The following is a 14679-nucleotide window of genomic DNA, read 5'->3' as shown; positions in this document are numbered from 1 at the left end:
AATAATGGATGCATTAGTGATAATTCTTCAAAACTCCTTAGATTCTGGATTAGTTCCTGAGGATTGGAGGGTGGCTAATGTAACCCCACTTTTTAAAAAAGGAGGGAGAGAGAAACCGGGGAATTATAGACCGGTTAGTATGACTTCGGTGGTGGGGAAAATACTAGAGTTGGTTATCAAAGATGTGATAACAGCACATTTCGAAAGAGGTGAAATCATCGGACAAAGTCAGCATGGATTTGTGAAAGGAAAATCATGTCTGACGGATTTTATAGAATTTTTTTGAAGATGTAACTAGTAGAGTGAATAGGGGAGAGCCAGTGGATGTGGTATATTTAGATTTTCAAAAGGCTTTTGACAAGGTCCCACACAGGAGATTAGTGTACAATCTTAAAGCACACGGTATTGGGGGTATGGTATTGATGTGGATAGAAAATTGGGTTGGAGAACAGGAAGCAAAGAGTGGGAGTAAACAGGACCTTTTCAGAATGGCAGGCAGTGACTAGTGGGGTACCGCAAGGCTCAGTGCTGGGACCCCAGTTGTTTACAATATATATTAATGATTTAGACGAGGGAATTAAATGCAGCATCTCCAAGTTTGCGGATGACACGAAGCTGGGCGGCGGTGTTAGCTGTGAGGAGGATGCTAAGAGGATGCAGGGTGACTTGGATAGGTTAGGTGAGTGGGCAAATTCATGGCAGATGCAATTTAATGTAGATAAATGTGAGGTTATCCACTTTGGTTGCAAGAACAGGAAAACAGATTATTATTTGAATGGTGGCTGATTAGGAAAAGGGGAGGTGCAACGAGACCTGGGTGTAGTCATTGAAGGTGGGCATGCAGGTACAGTGGGCGGTAAAAAAGACAAATGGTATGTTGGCATTCATAGCAAAAGGATTTGAGTACAGGAGCAGGGAGGTTCTACTGCAGTTGTACAAGGCCTTGGTGAGACTGCACCTAGAATATTGTGTGCAGTTTTGGTCCCCTAATCTGAGGAAAGACATTCTTGCCATAGAGGGAGTACAGAGAAGGTTCACCAGATTGATTCCTGGGATGGCAGGACTTTCATATGACGAAAGACTGGATCGACTAGGCTTATACTCACTGGAATTTAGAAGATTGAGGGGGAATCTTATTGAAATGTATAAAATTCTAAAGGGATTGGACAGGCTAGATGCAGGAAGATTGTTTCCGATGTTGGGGAAGTACAGAACGAGGGGTCACAGTTTAAGGATAAAGGGGAAGCCTTTTAGGACCGAGATGAGGTAAAACTTCTTCACACAGAGAGTGATGAATCTGTGGAATTCTCTGCCACAGGAAACAGTTGAGGCCAGTTCATTGGCTGTATTTAAGAGGAAGTTAGATATGGCCCTTGTGGCTAAAGGGACCATGGGGTATGGAGAGAAAGCAGGTACAGGGTTCTGAGTTGGATTTTAAGCCATGATCATACGGAATGGCGGTGCAGGCTTGAAGGGCCGAAGGGCTTACTCCTGCACCTATTTTCTATGTTTCTATGTTTCTATCAATGCTGTCCTCAACCATATCTCTTCCATTTCGCACTCGTCTTCACTAACCCCATCCTCCTGTCAGCTTAGCAGGGTTAGGTTTCCTGTTGTCCCCACCTACTTACCCACCAGCCTCCACATCTAGCACATAATTCTCTGGAACTTCCATTATGTCCAACAGGACTCCACCACCAAGTACATCTTTCCCTCCCCAATGCTTTCTGCTTTCCGCAGGGGTCACGATTTACACGACTCCCCCCTGATCTCCCTCCTGACACTTATACTTGCAAGCAATAACAAGTGGTACACCTGTTTCTACACTTCCCTCACTACCATTCAGGACCCCAAACAGTCCTTCCAAGTAAGGTGACACTTCACCTGTGAGTTTGTTGGGATCATATACTGTGTCCAGTGCTGCCAGTCTGGCCTCCTGCATGTGGGAGAGCCCCAACGAAGACTGGGAGACCAGTTCGTTAAGCACCTATGATCCATTTGCTAGAAGAAGCAGGATCTCCCAGTGGCCACCCATTTTAATTCCACTTCCCATTCCCATTCCAATATGTCAGTCCATGGCCTCCTCTGCAGTCATGATGAGGTCACACTCAAGTCAGAGAAACAACGTCTTTATATTCCATCTGGGTAGCCTCCAACCTGATGGCATGAACATCGATTTCTCAGACTTCTGGTAATTGCCACCTCCCTTCACCATTCCACATCCCCTTTTCCCTTTCTCACCATATCTCTTTGCCTACCCATCACCTCCCTCTGGTGCTCCTCCCCCTTTTCATTCTTCCATAGCCTTCTGTCCTCTCCTATCAGACTCCCCCTTCTCCAGCCCTGGATCTCTTTCATCAATCAACTTCCCAGCTCTTCATCCTTACCCCTCCTGGTTTCACCTTTCACTCTGTGTTTCTCTCTCCCCTCCCACCACCTTTTAAATCCATTCCTCAGTCTTTTTCTCCAGTCCTGTCAAAGGGTCTCGGTCCAAAACGTTGAATGTACTCTTTGCCGTAGATGCTGCCTGGCCTGCTGAGTTCCTCCAGCATTTTGTGTGTGCTGTTCAGATTTCCAGCATTTTCTGTTGTATTGAGTTGAATTACCAGCAGTTTATAGGGAGTCAGGTCAAGGGCATAGGAATAAGGTCAAGCGAATAAGAAGTGGTTTTAAAGGAAAGATAAACCCTAAAAGGGAATGAGGAAATAAGAGAAAGACCAGAGAAAGTCAATAAACTTGATGACAAGTACATAAAATGATTTCCTTTCCTCTTAATGGAAGATCTATTCGCTTGCACATTCACTGAACATAGACAAGTTAAAATGAATGGTTCCACAAGGAGAGTGGCCAGACTGAGAGGCAGAAAGAGTTTAAAGTGGATATACAGTGATTAAAAATTGAAGCTCATGTACAGTAGAAATGCAGAACTATTGTGGTGAGTGAAGAGTGAGAGGCTGGACTGTTACGATTTGGAAAGTTCAGCCAATGAAATAGGAGAAATTTTTATTCTGCTCTGTAATTTGCAACAAAGATCTGAGCTCCTGAAGGGTGAACTGTTTCAAACTTTAATGCAATTGACTGGATTTGCTCTTTCTGACACCTAAGTGATTGCCTTTTTTTCCAAAATTTTTCCTCACTCTTGCTTTCTCTCCATCTGGTGGAAGTTACGCTGTATCATTTGTATCAGTTAAGTAGCTCATTACCCGATTTGAAATTAAGGAAAGAGATGATTACAGATACACTGTGGTTTTCTGATTTCTTCACAGTAGTGAGCTCCTTCTCCGCTAAACCAAAATGCAGAAAATCTATGACAACTGACTAGCAGAGTTAAAGTCAATTCAATTCTTTATACCTCTTCAATGAACCATTTACTTATCAAGAGTAAAAACAGAAAATTATAGTTTGATCCTTTGAAAAGAATGTCTTCTACTTTGTTGGAAAGAAAATTTACACAAAGTTACCACAGAACCCACGTCCTCATTGGATCCAGTTTCAAACAGTCCCTGTTCTTTGGTGCTGGTGAAATGCAGGAAACCTTGCTGTTGGATCTTAAGTGAGTTCTTCATTTTAGTTTTTTCAACGGCAAATATATAAAGCAGCCATAATTCAAAACACTTACAGTTAATTTGTGCCTACCAATAAAAACTAAGAAAACATAGAACAATATCACACAGAAGCAGGGCATTCAGCCCACTATGTCTGTGATGACCGTAATGACAATCCTAATTAATTCCATCTGCCTGCACATGGCATGGTCTCTTCATTCCCTGACTGTTGTATATCTGACTAAATGCTTCTTAAACATAGCTATCATATTAGTTTCTATCACATTCTCTGGCAGTGCATTCTAGACAACTATCAGAGCCTGTGTAAAACAAAACGTGCATCGCAAATCTCCTTTAACCTTTCCCCTCTCACCTTAATGTCCGTTATTTTTTGTCAGTTCTACATGTTCAGGTCTCTCCCTCAGCTGCCAGGGAATGTCATCCAAATTTGCCTAACCTCACCTTGCAGCTAATACGCTCCAATCAGGTAACAACCTGTTTAAACCTCTCCTGCACACTCTCAAAGCCTTTGTGTTTTCCAATAGTGTGTTGATCAGAACTATGTAAAGTACTTCAAATGTGGTGTAAGCAAAGTTAAAATATAACGGCTACATGACTTCCTGATTTTAACCCAAAACCCTGATTGATGAAGGCAATTGTGCCACTCGCCTTCTTTTCCATTCCATCTTCCTGTGTTGCCACTTTCAAGGAGCTATGGGTTTATACCTCAAGACCCCTCTATACATCAGAGCTTCCAAGGGATCCTGCAATTTACTGGATACTTTTTCCTTGTATTTGACTTCCTGAGTAGCACCAGCAGCACACCAGATTTCAGCTCCGCTGACAGAAGATCCTCCAAATGAAAGTCTGCCTTTATTTTTGAAGCAGGAACAATATTTTGGCCCACAATAGAAAATGAATGTTTGGACCCAAACAACCTAAACTCCGAGATAACCAGGAATTAAGTAGAAGCAGGACAAAAAGTAGTGGGACAAAAATCCAGACAAAATGTGTAAATAATATATTGAAGGATATCCTTTCCTTTTTAATTGGAAAGAGTTAGTGGTGATACAATTATTTTTAAAGCAGTGTAAATAAAAGAAGGAAGAGGAAGACAACAAATGGCGGGGAAAATACATGAAAGGAAGTAACTTGATCAATTTTATGCATGAAGCAGAACTTTCCAACTTTATGCTCCTGGTTAGTTGCTTCAGAGTGTGCACTGGAGGGTGTGGGAAAATTCTTATTTCCATTCGTTTGCAATTTTTCAAACCGCAAATACCAATTTTTCTGATTTAGAATTTATTCAGTACTAAGGCCAACACTAAAACAGCTGTTATAAAACCTCCAGGTTCAGAATATTCTGCAGGATGAACCAACAAATATTCAGCATAGGCAAATTGTATAAACAGAAATAAGTGAGATATTTGAGACAATTAGGTCTGTTACTTGGATACCTCAGCATCATAAGTTTTCCGTTATCAATGTGAGAGAGAATGTCATCTGAAAATCATGATAGGGTGAAGTCCTGATACAGAAACTTGATCTGAAATCTCAACCAGCCCTCTGCCTTCGTAGGTACTGACCTGCTGAGTTCATCTAGCAGTTTTATTCTTGCCCTGGATTATGGAATCTGCAGTCTCCTGTGTCTTCAGGGTGAAGTCCTGTATGGACGAAGAAAGACCAATTGCATGATTTGTGAGTCACATCTTGGGAAGACATGAGCAAATAATTTTCTCCAAGAGAGAAAGCATGAGGATGGATAGGAGGAATACGTGACCATTTTATAAGCCAGTTTAATGGAACACAAATACTGAGGGAAGAATCGGTAAAGAATCAAAAGACCCTGATTATTGCTTCATTCCCTGCTGTCCCATCATACAAGAATAGTTCAAATGGAAGCATTTGAAATATTTTACATTCAAAATGTATATCAGAATGTTGTAATTTATAGTATCTTCGTTGGCATTTTTTGTTAATATGTTCAACATAACATTGTTATTCATATGCATTAGTAATGGCTAGTCCTTAGACAAATGAATCCTATAGTAAAATGAATGATAAATAACTTTTGCACGGTGCATGTAGCTTATGGAATAGCTCACAATAACTGATTGGAATACTTATGTAAGAAATCTGACATCAACCGGCAAGATGAGAATGAAGTAGGTAAATGAAGTGTGTAAATGTAGAAGGAGACTATGTTAAAAATAAACGTGCTAGGTTTTCTAAAATTGACTCCTTCTACCTTAGGCCGCAAACTTATCAATCACCTCTCGTATTTGTATTTCCTCATTGTTCACTGCTTTCTCCACCAACAAGGACTGAGAAAACAGGCAAAAATGAAAACAAAAACACATTCCACTCAGGCTCACAGAGCTCTTATTTCTGGAAATTAACCATCTATATCTCCTCACTTCCATCTCTGGGATAGCAAGAGATCACTGAGAATGATATTTCTTATTTTCTGAAAGAATAACTAAAATACAAATTAAAATTCCAGTAAGCCAGTTAGACTGTTTTAGGAGCTATATTATTAAGTCACTGACGGCATGATAGCTGGATGAATTTTCTCTAGTTCTGTAATTTTCTAATACATTCAAATAAAAAATCCTCTGTGATTATTTTTTTCCAAGCGAGTTGTTTCATTATTTGAACACTCAGTGCAGAAATTTGATTTCAGCAGGAGGACAACAGTGCATCTGATTATTATTATTCAGCATGTGACACTACACCATAAAATCTATAGTGCGTTAAAATGACAGTACAGGTGGGAGGCCAATTCATTTACAAATGTATGAGCATAATGTTAATGCCTCACAATGTAAAATGGAAATAAACCCTTCTCTCCAATATATACATTGTATTACTGCTCAAAGCTGCAGTAGAATTGGCGTGAAGTTTTGAGCCAGATTAGGATGATTTGATTTTCCTTAGAGTTTTCCTAAGACAATCACATGTTATTAATTTCACACACTTAATTAAATACTCAGATAGGTAGAGCATTAATGAAATATGACAAAGACCTTGTTTTCCACTTATAAATTGCATGCTGATTTTAGTTCACATTTTAAACTGTAATTAAAGGGCTTAGAGGTTCAGCAGATGACATTATGAAAAATTTTAGAGTTTTGATAATTAAGTGACCTGCATCTCTTTATCAGGTCTTTACCTCTCCATAACTAGTAATTTGTCTCTTCATTTTCTACAGCATTTTAAAAAATCAAAATGTTAATGAAGATTATTTATCACAAAAGACATGCTTCAAACAATGATTTTCATCCAGATTGATTTCTTTGCATAAAATGCCCTTAAAACAAATCAATCCCATTGTAAACTGAGAACTGATTAGCATTAAAATGAATGTTGACAGAATAACTGACAAATGTCTTTCATATGGAATGCAAAAATATTTCAGAAAAGTTTCTGTCATTATAAAGACAGAATACATCAGAATAGTTTTGAAGCTAAGAAATAAAAATGTGGCAGGAGGAAGAAATAAGCAAGTGCTGATATTTTTCATATAAATGGCATGAAAAAGTTTAAAACATAAACTAAAATAGATTGCAAAATAAGTGATGATGCAGCAGTAAAGCTTGTTATACTCGTAAAGCTATATATAATATGCTTCACTAAAATCTACAATGTGACTCATTCACAACTTCAGCTAAGATATCACTAGCACTTGACAAGCCCTGCCAATTCTAAAAAAGGAATGCATTACTTCAATGCTTGTTTTATCTCCACATTTAAAGAAAGAGACCAGAATAGGTAAGGGACATTGAAGTCTAGAACTTGAATCTTCATTTAGGTATCAATTGGATATGTTAAATGCTGAATTTTAACTCAGGCAAGCTGGGAGTGTGGATAAGAGTCGCTCCTGAACCATTCAACATGTACATGCCTAAGGAGTCCCCTCACAGCCTGTCAGAATGATGCCAGCAGAAAGAGATGAGATGCAATTTGCTTTGGCATTGGGTGTTAGATACAGGACTTCAGATCACTGAACATTACAGTGGATAAAAATGGGAAAACTGCAGAAATTGGAAACTTGAGACAAAAAACTAAAAGAAGTGTTAGTAGTGCTTATTGTGTCAGTATACATGTTTTGATGGGATTCCATTAAACAAATCCCCAGCTTAACAAGAGGGACAATCCTAAGACTGGCAAACTCAAAGTAACGTTATCTCTTAATAGTAAAAAATGAAGTTATTGAATCTAATGTATTCCAAATCCTTACACCTTTTCCTGACAGATAAGAAATTCCCTTGGATGCACATGACCCAAAAACTACACATTCCAAGAGCATCTCCTCTCTGTACAGTATTTAATTGGACATTCCCATTGCCATTACATGCGCCATGATTTCTCCAAGCCAATAGGACTTACCTTTAGGTAGATGAACATCAACGAAACCAGAGATTTTGGAAAACTGAAACACTGAGCTGGTTGCTTGTAGAATTTTCTGTTGGTATCTTGCACTTGGACATCAGAGGCACCTTAGACAATGTCAGCCTTCAGTTTTATTGTTAACTACTGCTGAGGAACTAACTTGGACTGGCCCTGAGACCACCTGTTCAAGTACATGTTTTGGTCACATTACCATGTTGACACCGACAAATCTGCAGCCTGGAGATCCGGGACAGCATGTGGCCTTGGACAAAGTCTCCTACTGCTAAGCACCAGATTGGACAGATAGTCTTGGCCTGAGCTGCTTTACTGGGAGCTTGGTTATCCTGGGCAGCTGTTAGAAGCACTAAGTTAAAGGCCCACAGAAGGCAGGCAACACTACCAGATTCAAGAATGAGTTTTTTATTTTTGTATCAGTCCTGTCTCATTCACCTCAATAATAAGCAAATGCTTCGAGAGGCTGGTCAAGGATTATGCTTGCAGCATGGTACCACCCACTCTGGACCCCTGACAATTCACCTACTGACACAACTGATCAACAGACAATGCAATAGCCACAGCTCTACATACCCTCCTTACACACCTGGAGAAGAAGGATGCTTCTGAGAGAATGCTGTTCTTGGACTACAGTTGGACAACACCAGAATTCCATCCAGGCCCGACAGGAAGCTCAGAGACCTCGGCCTTGACTCTGTATTGTACAGCTGGATCCTGGACTTCCTGTCAGATCGCTGGTAGGTGGTAAGAGTGGGCTCCCTCACCTCCACTCCTCTGACTGTCAGCACAGGAGCCCCTCAGGGCTGTGTACTAAATCCCCTCCTTTACTCCCTGTACACCCATGACTGTGTCACCACCCACAGCTCTAATCTGCTAATTAAATTTGCTGACAACACTACATTGATTGGCCTAATCTCAAACAATAATGAGGTGCCCTACAGGGAGTAAGTCATCTCTCTGACACAGTGGTGATCAAGAAAATAATGTTGCAGAAGCAAAGGAGCTAGTTGTGGATTACAGGAAGAATGGTAATGGGCTATCCCCTATTGACATCAATGGAAAAAGCACAACAGTGACTCTTTCACCTCACATGGTTGAGGAAATTCGGTATAGGCCCCGAAATCCTTAGAACTTTTTACAGGGGCACAATTGAGAGCATCCTGACTGGCTGCATCACTGCCTGGTATGGGAACTGTACCATTGTAGTGTCGCAGTACTCTGCAAAGAGTGGTGCGGACAGCCCAGAGCATCTGTAGTTGTGAACTTCCCATGATTCAGGACATTTACAAAGACAGGTGTGATAAAAGGATCATTGGAGACCCGAATCACCCCAACTACAATCTATTCCAGCTGCTATTGTCCGGGAAACAGTACCACAGCATAAAAGCCAGGACCAACAGGCTCTGGAACAACTTCTTCCACCAGGCCATCGGATTGATTAACTCACACTGATTTGAGTGTATTTCTGTTACACTGACTGTTCCATTTATTATAAATTACTTTGATTGCACATTGCACATTTAGACAGAGACATAACGTGAAGATTTTTACTCTTCATGTACGTGAACGATGTCCGAAATAAAGTCAATTCAATTCAATCTCATTTAGGAGACAGGTCAGAGGCACGATAGACAGGTTTACTGTGGCTGAGAATTTAGGTGGAGTGGACAATATATCAGTTACAGAACTAGGCTAATAAATGCACACAGTCAAATCACGGATACACTGTATGTCCTAACAGAAAGCCCATAGACACACGTCACTCAGACATAGCATTTACAGAATCATTGACTCCATCAACCCTATCAAGATGTTCTTTGCAGCATTTACATCTTTCAGCAAAGGTGCAAGTGCCACAGAAGCCTCTAGCCACTTCCCAGTAGCATGGTTTAGCTCCAGCTTTCCAGGAATGTCTACAGTTCTCTGCTGCACAGATCCTCCATCAGCGTTTACATCTACAGCTGTGGAAGGCCAGAATAATCAAGGATACAAGCAAGAAAGAAATCATGACATTGCACAAAAATACTTAGCTCACTGCTGCAGGTATTTATTACAAAGATCTTCAATGAATGCCTTCGAATGTGTATTTTTGAATCAGATTTATTTTGTCTAATTGTAAGGAGATTGTCAGTTATAGAGGAAAGCATAGAATTGTAGATTGGGAGGTGTGATTGGGATTACAGGTATGGCTCATTGCTAATTTGTTCATTCATGCAGAGTCTGAGTAGAAACCACGGTAGCTATTGTAATCACCCTTCCTCTTTCTGGTACACTTACCTCTATGGTGTTCAATATAAAAGCAAAGATGTAATATTGAGTCTTAATAAAGCACTGATGAGGTATCACTTAGAGTATTGTGAGCAGTTTTGGGCCCATTATCTTAAAAAATGATGTGCTGAAACCGGAGAGGGTTCATGAGGTTCACAAAAATGATTCAAGGATTAAATGTGTGTCAAATGAAGAGCACTTGATGACTCTGGGCCTGTATTCACTGGAATTCAGAAGAATGAGGGGTGGCCTCATTGAAAGAGATTGAATGATGAAAGGCCTTGATAGAATTGATGTGGAGAAGATGTTTCCTATGACAGGAGAGTCTAAGACCAGAGGACACAGCCTCAGAATGGAGGGGTGTCCTTTTTAGAATGGTGATGAGGAGAACTTTCTTTAGCCTGAGAGTGGTGAATCTGTGGAATTCTTTACCACAGGCAGCTGTGGAGACTGAGTCTGTATGTATATTGAAGGCATAGATTCTTGACTGGTCAGGCATGAAGGGATATGGGGAGAAGGCAAGAGATTAGGGCTGAGAGAAAAAGCATATCAGCCATGGTGAATCAGACTTGATGGGCCAAATGGCCTAATTCTGCTCCTATGTCTTATGGCTTTATGGTCTTATGGTTGCTGCTCCTCAGTGATTGACAAGGTCTGCTCTTGCCAGCTGGTCAGCTAGCTGGTATATGATGCAGCATTCTGCTCCATTGAGTTCTAGAGAGATGCCGGCGATGTCAGGGGGTGTTTCATATTATTCCACATAACGTGCTGTGCACAGACTCATGGTTTGAGTAGCTATCCTTCATAATCCCTTCCACTCTAGTAGGCCATTGAATGGCCACGATGAATGAAATAAGGCAGGAACAGTTGCTTCAGGATTATTTGTGATTCCAGCTAGAATAATCCATGATCCACAACCTGCAGAATGATCACACACCAGCTGCAAACTGAGGAGAATCCCTTTTAGTGTAGGACAAAGCACTGCACTCACAGTTAATCACACTCTACAGCAGGAGGTTCAGTAGCTAGCAGTCCAGCAAACCATGATTTGCATTTGCTGTTTGTTTGCTGATTGGGCAAAATGGGATGAAATGAGGCTGCCATTCTCAGGAACCTCAATTACATAATGGAATCTTGCATGTTGCCAGATTTCTTGCAGCAACCTGAAATGATCCAGATTCATAAACATTACGAGCGGTTAGCCTTGAAGCCAGAGGTAATGATTCCTTGCCCTTCTCTGCAGTTGCTGTTGTGGATGCTGCTGGTGAAATGTTTCACTTGTTACCTCTCTATGATTGGCTCTCATTGGATTTGATATTTAAAATTGTTAAAAATCCTGAATGGATAAAGCCTCCATTATCCATTATTCTCTCTGTTTAGCAGCTTGTCCAGTTCTGAGCAATGTTTGTTCATTCTCCCAATTTTGCTCTTTTCCCAGCATAAGACTTACTCTGCTATTCAGTCTGTGATTAGCGTATTTCAATACAGAACATTAAATGCCCCCCCCCAAAAAAAATCATTACATCAACAAGCACATCTCTCACTTAGATAGGAATAGAAAGCTCCAATAACTATCTACAACTGCTTGAGCAGTCAGGAGAAATAATCAGGTAACTAACCTGTAAATATTCGAGGATCCTGTTTAATAGGTCTGGTGGCAGATCCCATGTCCCAGTTATTGTGTTCATCTCTGTAAAGGTGGAACAGGCTGTGAAGTACAAAAATGGCAACACTGGCATCAAATTAAGAGAACTCACTGATTCACTTCATTACCTTGCTGCTTTACACATTGCCAGCCAATATAAAGTAAGCATCTTTACCAAGAAAACATCCAATGTGTTTCCTGTGGGAACATGCATCCACAATCCAGATCACAGTTTTGATCCCCAGGTGTCTGTGCAGCACTACAACCAGCAGGCAAGAATAATGCAAGTGCATTACAGGTTGTTCTGCTTTAAAATGACCAAGGTACTATGTTTCAGACCTTTTTATCTGTGGTTTAACATTTTTAAAGATAAAATCTTCCACATAATCATTTCAGAGAGATTTTTTTTTCACTAATTTTCCAGATCCTAATTGGACAGGTAAACTCCAAGCAATCGTCATGCCCCTCCTGCAAGTCTATTGCACAGACAAAAAACCCAGGGCACTTTCTTTTATCTACCTAATATCATCAGTGAAAAAATAGTCCATCTGAATGTTACCTCATTCAGCCCCTTAAGCAAGCGATTGTGCAATTATTTGCGTGTTTTAGCTGAAGTATATGTTTTACAGGAAATGCAAATAATAATTGATCAAGGATCCCATACCAGATCCTATCAAATCTATGACCTTTGTCTTCTAGAAGATCCAACAGAATCAAGTGCCTGAGAATACCAGTATACCAAGTTCCCTTCCAAGTCACTCTCACCTTGTCTTGAATATTTATTCCCACAACCATTCATCAGCAGTCAGAACCGTGAAATGTCTGGCCAACAAAGATCCATTCTCAAGATCATATAGGAGTGAACATTAATAAAATTGTCATTGCCAGAAACATCTATATTCTGAGAGAAAGAATGAAGACAAGTCAAATCAGCAAAAAAAAACCAACAGATTCTGTAAATTTTGGAAATCCAGAGTAAAACACACAAAATGCTGAAGGCACTCAGCAGGTCAGGAAGCATCTACGGAGAGGAATGAAGAGTCAATGTTTCAGACTAAAGCCATTTATTAGAACTAAACAAATAAAAAACACCTTTAGGTTGAGGCCAAACTCAGGCTTTAAAAGTCTGTGGGATAAGTTAGAGAGAGAAGTACTTCTACATAATGAAATCTTTGAGAAAACTAAAACTGAGTAAGAAATGGAACATAAATATTTTGATATTTAAATGGTAAAAATAAAATGCTTCAATAGGCATTGAGGACAGTAACTGCTTGGATTTTGCTGAGAAAAGTTGGCACTTACTGACATAACTGTTAGCATTTGTCTGCTGCTGTGAGTAAGCCAGGCAGTTCTGTGCAAGCACAGAGGTTCCAAAATAGTGGTCAGAGGCTTACTGCAATTTCTTCAATGCAGTCCAGCAGGAGGTTGTGACAATTCACTACAACTTGGATAAGGAATAGCACAAACATTGGCCCTGCAGATTTATAAAGACCAAATGTGCTAAAGCTCTGCACAGGAACATTATCGGGTCTTATTAATGTCTCCTAGATCAGAAGAGATTCTGCAGATGCTGGAGGCCTTGAGCAAAACACACAGAACACTGGAGGGACCAACACCTAACTGCCAGGACAGCAGAGCAGAAAATGTGGTCAGAAAGAAAACAGTGAGCTCAAGATGTTCACAGAGGTAATGATAATAAGAGTAAGGGTTTCAGCAGCACTTGAGCTTGGGTAGGGCAGATTCTGAAGAATATTTGTTTTCCTAATTGCTTCAGGAACGGCATAAGCATCTTTCTGTGTACCTTGTGTAAGGGCACTCAGTCCCTCTAGATGCCAACATTTCATAGCTCCTTATTGTCTTAAACCTATTTTTTATTTATTCTACCAAAGTCAATAACTACACATCTGCCACATTCTTGTCCTTTCACTTAAGCAGTCAGAAACTCTCTGCAGCATCTGTGTACCCTCTTTACACATCAATTTTACATTGTCAGGTGGCTCAATGAGTCACTATTGGCTGTAAATCTCACAGCAGCAGAAACATTGGTTCAATCCTGACCCCAATTGATGACTATGTTCTCCCTGTCGTGGATTTCCTGCAGTCCTTCACTTTCTTCTTCCATTGCCAAGACATACATGTTGGTACAGTAACTGGCCATTGTACTTTATCCCTAGTGCGTAGGTAGAAGTTAACATTTGGGGAGCATATGAGGAGAATAAAAGCCAGGATTAATCTATGATGAACTGTATATAGCCGTAGATATTTAATGAAAGGTTCATGGGTCTAAGAGCCTGTTTCTGTATCATTTTGTGTGATCAATTTTGAGCAATATTTAGAAGACCCACAGAATTTAGTTTTAGTAAATGAAGGCAGATAGTATGAGAAAGCATTAGTAGGAGAGCTCCTTTGTGGAAGGTTCTGAAATTCAATTGGATATAGCACAATTATAGGAAAGGTGAAGTAGGAGCAAAGTTTCAAATGAGGGGAAGCCATTTTTAATGGTCTATGCTGTGACTGAAGAAAATTGACCTACAAACAGCTATTTAAAGGCAAGTCAGTCAATACCTCAAATATCTTTCTTGAAAGTCTGCCTTTCTTAAAAGAGGGTGTTTAGAGTGGACAATAAGGAAAAAAAAAGCCAAGCTTATTTCAGAGCTCAAGTGTTTATTAACGAGCATATCATATCATCTTCTGCCCGAAGAATGACCTGGATCTGCTGCAATTTTCTTACCATCACAACAGGTCAACGGTAGATGCTATTTCATTGGCCCTTTAACCAACTGAAGAACACCTTGACAATGAAGATTGTACAGG

This window comes from Hypanus sabinus, chromosome 12 (genome assembly GCF_030144855.1).
Source record: "Hypanus sabinus isolate sHypSab1 chromosome 12, sHypSab1.hap1, whole genome shotgun sequence".
In the NCBI taxonomy this organism is placed as follows: domain Eukaryota; kingdom Metazoa; phylum Chordata; class Chondrichthyes; order Myliobatiformes; family Dasyatidae; genus Hypanus; species Hypanus sabinus.
The sequence above is the reverse complement of the archived record's forward strand: the minus strand, read 5'-3'. Positions refer to the sequence as shown.